The sequence below is a fragment of the Seriola dumerili genome, unplaced genomic scaffold, assembly GCF_002260705.1.
Source record: "Seriola dumerili isolate Sdu_G_001 unplaced genomic scaffold, Sdu_1.0 BDQW01000398.1, whole genome shotgun sequence".
Lineage (NCBI taxonomy): Eukaryota > Metazoa > Chordata > Actinopteri > Carangiformes > Carangidae > Seriola > Seriola dumerili.
The window spans coordinates 297,651-304,016 of NW_019174653.1; the positions used below are offsets into that span (position 1 = coordinate 297,651).

At 48.6% G+C, this 6,366-nt stretch overlaps 1 protein-coding gene across 2 annotated transcripts in view; it reads right to left on the reverse strand.

Moving 5' to 3' along the window:
* Positions 1–6,366, reverse strand: part of LOC111233494 (transcription factor COE3-like) — a 175,579-nt gene that overhangs the window by 15,723 nt on the left and 153,490 nt on the right. The gene's annotated exons all lie outside the window — the stretch shown is intronic.

Here is a 6,366-nt window from a genome sequence, read left to right on the forward strand (position 1 = left end):
GGGGAGTAAAAGCAGCTCTATCTGCTTCCTGTCGACGCGTGCTCACGAGCTGATCGCTGCACGTTTTCCTGAGCGACCGTGACAGAAGCAGAACGCCGCTGACAGGAAACATGGAGGAAACTCTGCTGATGATCAGAGTTCTTCTTCCTGTCGTCCAACAGGAAGTGAGCGTATGAATCCTCGGAGCGCCGCCGTGTCCAGAAACTATTAGAACACTGAGTCATTAACATCAACACACACAGTCCAGCTGCTCCAACCACTACAGCCCCGAATGTGGATTAATCCGCCGCTGAAAGTAGTCCCCAACAGAATCACTCTCCTGAAGTGAGTCTGACACAAAGAGATCAGCTGCTGTTCCACGTCACTGTTTAGCACCTAAAAAAAGGCCCACAGAGCCCCCCCCCCCCGGCACTCTACTGGGTGGTGAGGTGGTGTTTCCTGGACTGGACCGTGTGCAGGTCTAAAGGGTCTCTCTGAACTCTGGACGAAGATGACTGCAGTTACTGAAACAGCCTACACAGCCGCAGGTGTGCCAGGTGTACCGGTGCGCCCCCGGTGGAGGGGCGGAGCATGGGGTCTCACCTGGTCGGCTAGCAGAGGCCTCGAGAATGTTGACCGGCGAGCTTGACTGCTGAACGAGTTCAACTCCGCATCTCCCCCGAGTGAGCGGCCGAGCAGGTGAGAGACGGCAGCTGGTTGTGACTTGCGGGGGACGCGCTGTAGAGCGCTCGTCGGTGAGGTCGGCTGCTCGCTTCAAAGGATGATCTCCTTTGCACACAGGGAGAGAGGGGAGGAGGGAGGAGCAGGGGGGGAGGAGGGGCAGGGAGAAATAAAAAAGTTATGAAACAATCAATATTCTTATTCTGCTGAAAGATCATGTAATACAACTGGAAAGCTCAAGAACTTCTTTGGAACTTTTTGTATGTCACAACAAAGCTAGCAGCTAGCTGTTTTATACCAAGCTGTCACTCTGTCGGCCAATCAGCAGGCTGCAGAGATCAAAGTGTGTGAGAATACAGGTCCTTTAAATAAAAGGAGAAGGTACCAGTTTCCTCAGGTAGGAATCAACACCTGCAGTGCTGCTCCACCTGTTGTTGTGTGGCATCCGCTAGAGAGGCTTCAACCAGGTTCGCGGCTCGCTTCAACCAGCACCTCCTAAAGAGAGAGAGAGAGAGAGGAGAGTCGAGATGGGGAAGAGAGAGGGAGAGAGAGGGAGAGGAGAGGGAGAGAGACAGAGGAGAGAGCAGGGAGAGAGGAGAGGAAGAGAAGAGAGAGAGGGAGAGAGAGAGAGGGGAGAGAGGGACGAGAGAGGGAGAGAGAGCGGAGGGAGGAGAGAGAGAGGGAGGAGAGAGGGAGAGAGAGGGAGAGAGAGCGAGAGAGAGAGAGAGAGACGAGCAGAGAGACGAGGGGAGAGAGAGAGAAGAGAGGAGAAGAGAGAGGAGGAGAGAGGGAGAGAGAGCGAGAGAGAGAGAGGAGAGAGGGAGAGAGAGGGAGAGAGAGGGAGACGAGAGAGAGGAGGAGAGAGGAGACGCGAGAGTAGAGAGGGGAAGAGAGACAAGAGAGAGAGAAAAAGGATGAAGAGAGAGGAGGGAGAGAGGAGGGAGAGAAAGAGGAGAGAAGAGTAGAGGGGGAGAGGGGGAAGCACGCAGAGAGGAGGAGCGTAGATAAGATACAGGCAGGAGAGAGAAGCGAGGGAGAGGAGAGAGAGAGAGAGAAAGACGGGAGGGGGTGCGTGGTGAGAGCACGGCTCGGAGCGATACCAGTCGGTGCAGCGGTTCAACGGGACTTGGAGGTAGTGGACGAGGTCAGTGCATTGGATGCTCATCTAGGCAGGGACAGGCGGAGGTCTGGGCGTTCCGGGCCGGCTTCAGTGACGGGGCGCATTAGATAGCCCCTTAGTCACGCCGCTGTGTTTGATTTCCTCATGGCCCTGGTATTAAGGAGGCACACTGTCGGGTCAGCTAGCGGTCCTTGTAGTACTGTCTATAAGGGCGAGTGTTGCGTGAATGTGACCCCCGCGCATGAGATTTTCGAATGCGGAGAGGCGAGAGGAGAGGAGAAAGAGAGAGAAGGGAGAGAGAGAAAGAGGGAGAAGAGAGAGGTGACAGGATGTGGGGAGAGAGAGAGAGAGGAGAGAGAAAGAGGGAGAGAGAGAGGGGGAGAGGGGAAGAGAGAGGAGAGAGAGGGGAGAGAAGAGAGAAGGGAGAGAGGAAAGAGGGAGAGAGAGACGGGAGGAGACAGAGCAGAGAGAAAGAGGGAGAGGAGAGAGAGAGAGAGAGAGTTTCATTTAGAAAAGGGTTTAACAGACTCTTGGTTTTTATTCTTGAAAGAGTTGAAATGTCGTTTGACTGGAGCCTGTAAAGATGAAGCTCAGGAGGTGACACACTCCACTGAGTTTTAACAGTAATATCAAGCATCGTGGAGCAATAGTTCCAGCCCACTTTGTACTAATCAAATATGGCTCCTCAGGATTTTTAACGGTAAAAAAAACGTTGCTGCTATGTTAGAAACTGGTGGAGCATTCTGACACCAGCTTTTCTGTGGACGCCACCCTAACGGTCGGGTTAGGAGCTGCAGAACCGGCCTGTCACAATCAACCTGTTTGAGTGCTCCGCCTTGCAAGCACTTGGGAGTGACGCCGCCCCTGCCGGAAAAACAGAGACGAGTTTCATTACCGACCTCCGCCCCTAAGATACAGAGGATTGGAGGAAGGAGCTGACGGAGGAGAGGAAAGAAGCAAGAACAGGAGTCAGTGAGAAAGATACACGACACACACGTGTCACACACACACACACACACACGACACACACACACACAACACACAGGCACACACCACTCTCTCTCTTTCTCTCTCTCTCTCTCGCCCTGGGGCTGTTTTCCCAATGGCGCCCAACGGGAGAGGGAAACGTCCAAATCTGAGCACTGGCAAGCTCAGTGTGTCGCACAACGGCGATGGAAGGGCGGAATAAATAGATAAATACACACACACTTTATTAGGAATCGAAACACAAACACAGGACAGAGGAGAGTTTTAAGAAAAGCAGAAAGGATCGTAATGAAAAGAGAAGGAACGAGAAGAAGAGAAAGGGAACTAAATAAAAGAAGGTGAGGGAAAGAAAAGAAAAGAAAAGAAAAGGAAGAAAGGAGAGGGGTCAAGAAAAAGGGAAATAAGAATAAAGAAAGAGAAAAAAGGTAAAAACGATGTCAAAAAGAAAAGGAAACACAAGGAGAAGGAAATAAGAAAGAGGAGAAGAACAGACCAGAGACAGAGGAGACACAGAGGAGGAAGGAAAATCAGAGGAAATGAAGAAGGAAGGGAATAAAAGAACAAAAGGAGAAAAGGAAAAATAAACAGTCTCCAGGAGTGTAACTGAAGGTGTTTTTTTCACACCTCAGCTCAGGTGAACACACCGGACGACAACACACAACCAACACACACACACACACACAAGCACCACACACACACTCAGAGACAGGCTGAGGCTGATCAGGCTGATAGAGAGAGGAAGACAACAGAGGGAGGAGGCAGGGGAGGAGGAGGTGTGGAGTCCCCTGAGGAGCGAGCGTGGGGAGGTGGAAAGGCCTCTGCTGGAGGTCCCTGGGGTATTATCAGCACAGAGGAAGGCGAGAGACACTGCAAGAGACAGAGAGAGATGGTGACGGGATGTTCTGATTTGTGTGTGTTTGTGTGTGTGTGTGTGTGTGTGTGTGTGTGTGTGTGTGTGTCGTGTGTGTTGCAGCTAAACAGGTTTTTGACATCAGGAGAGACTGAGAGGAAAAGAAGAACAATGACATATGCACCGGAACGACTCATGCTGAATTCAGCTGCTTTTGACTGAGAGATGGAAGTGGAAAGCTCTGAAAAGTGAGTAAGTGAACCTTTGAGCTCGGGGTTCATTCTAGTGAACAAGTTGTAAATAAATGTCGAAATAAGGCAGCAAAGGGACATGAGAGAAGATAACTCGTTGGTCCGTGTGGGAATGCTGTCTGACCAACACTGAACACAACAACAACAAAAAACAACAACAACATATATAGGTTTAATACTACTTCTGTACTTCAGTTAAAAAGGCCCTTCCGTCACACAAATCTCTTTCTCCTACGTTTCCTCCTCCGTCAACACGACTCCGGCTTTTTTCAGCAACCGAACAAATTGATGACTTTTGTGTTTTTATTCTGAAAAATACTTACGATCAAAAGCACCAAGTGGGAACCTTGTCAGTTTTAACTTGCGTGAAACTTCCTTTTTTTACTTTTACTAAATGTTTTTTCAGTGTAGCTGCAGCTGGGACGGTGACCGGACATGGCACGCCCCACCAACCAACACACACATTTCTTGCACTGTTTGCACCTCTGGTAATTGATGTGTAACTGACCCTGAACTATTGCTCTTGACAGGTCTTTGACTCAATTAGAGATCAGCTGGCGTTTGAGTTTGGAGAGAAACGTTCCTCTTGTCTCTGGGCTGTCAGAGACGCGAATCAGACGCTTGCTGCTCCGTCGCATCACTTCTGCAGGTTTGCGTGCTTAAGGGTCGGAGGGTTTTTATGTGTGTGCGGAGTATCGGAGAGGACGGCAGTGAGAGCCTGAAGAGATTACGGAGGATAGTTTGTTTGGACGCTGGCAGCTCCACCAGACTTTAAAATAATAAAAAAAGAAAGCGCCTTGGTCCCGATCCAGGAGAAAAATAAAGAAAAAAAATTTAATCCCTGTAATCTTCAGCTCTCACTGCGTCTCTCCGATACTCTCCCACACAGCATAAAAACCCTACGACTTAAGAGCAAACTGCAGCCAGAAGTGGATGCGACGGAGAGGGTAGGTGATTCCGCTCTGACAGGCCCAGAGACAAGAGGAATGTTTTTCCTCTCCAACTCAAAGCAGCAGCTGAATCTCTAATGTTGAGTTCCAAGACTGTCAGAGAAATAAGTTCAGGTCAGTTACACATCAGATTACCAGAAGGTGGAAACAGTGTTCATGTCTGTCCGTCCAGCTGCAGCTTACACTGAAAAACATTTAGTCAAATAAAAAAGGACAGTTTTCAGCAGATAAAACTGACAAGGATGCCCCACTTGCTGGTGCTTTTGATCGTATATTTTTCAGAATAATAACACAAAAAGTTCATTTGTCGGTGCTCGAAAAAGCCGGAGTTCTGATTTTATTGTTTGTGTGTTGAGGAGGAGGAAACGTAGCGAGAAGAGATTTTGTGTGAACGGAGCCTTTTACTGAAGTAATCAGAAGTAGATTAAACTTATTTAGTGGTTGTTGTTGTTGTTTGTTGTTGTTGTTGTGGTTCAGTGTTGGTCAGGACAGGTTCACAAGGGAAGCGGAGGTTTTATCTTTCTCTCTGTCTTTGCTGCCTTTATTTGAACTTTAGTTTTACAAACTTGTTTCAGCTAATGAACCAGGCTCAAAGGTTCACTTATCCACTTTCGAGCCTTTCCACTTCATTCTCAGTCAGCAGCTGATTCAGCTGAGTCTTGTTGGTCATATGTTGTTCCATTGTTCTTCGGTTATTTCCTCTTCAGTCTTCTCCTGATGTCAAACGTTTTGAACTGCAACACACACACCACACAACACACACACCACACCCACACACACACACAAACACAGCCAAATCAGAACACTCCCGTTCACCATCTCTCTTCGTGTCTCTGAGTGTCGTTCCCTCCTCTGTGCTGTAATCTGCCGGGGACCTCCAGCAGAGGCCTCCCACCTCCCACTGCTGCCTCCTCAGGGACTTCCAGCACGCCTCTCCTCCCCTGCTCCTCCTCTTGTTGCTGCCTCTCTCTATCAGCTGATCAGCTCAGCTGTCTGAGTGTGTGTGGTGTGGTGTGTGTTGTGTGTGTGTGTGTGTGTGGTGTGTGTGTGTGTGTGTGTTCACTAACTGAGGGCTGAGGTGTGAAAAAACCCTTCAGTCACACTCCTGAGACTGTGTTACTTTTTCCTTTTCTCCTTTTGTTTTTTATTCCTTCTTCCTCATTTCCTTGTCTTTTGCCTTTCTCTGTGGTCTCCTTCTTCTCTGGTCTGTTTTCTTTTCTTATTTCCTTTGCTTGTGTTATTCCTTTCTTTTGCAGTCTTTACCTTTCTTTTCTTTTTGTATATCTTATTTCTTTTTTTTCTTTGACCTTCCTTTTCTTTCTTTTTCTTTCCTTCATTCCTCACTTACATTTTATTTGTGTTCCTGTCTCTTCTTTCTCGGTGTTTCCTTACTCTTTTTTCAGATTCAGTCTTTCTCCTTTTGCTTAAACTCGCGCTGTGTGTTTGTGTTTGGTGTAATAAAGATGGTGTGTGGTATTTTATCTATTTATCCGCCTTCCAGTCGCCGTGGCGACACACTGCTTGAGGCGTGCTTGCGGCCGAAGTGCT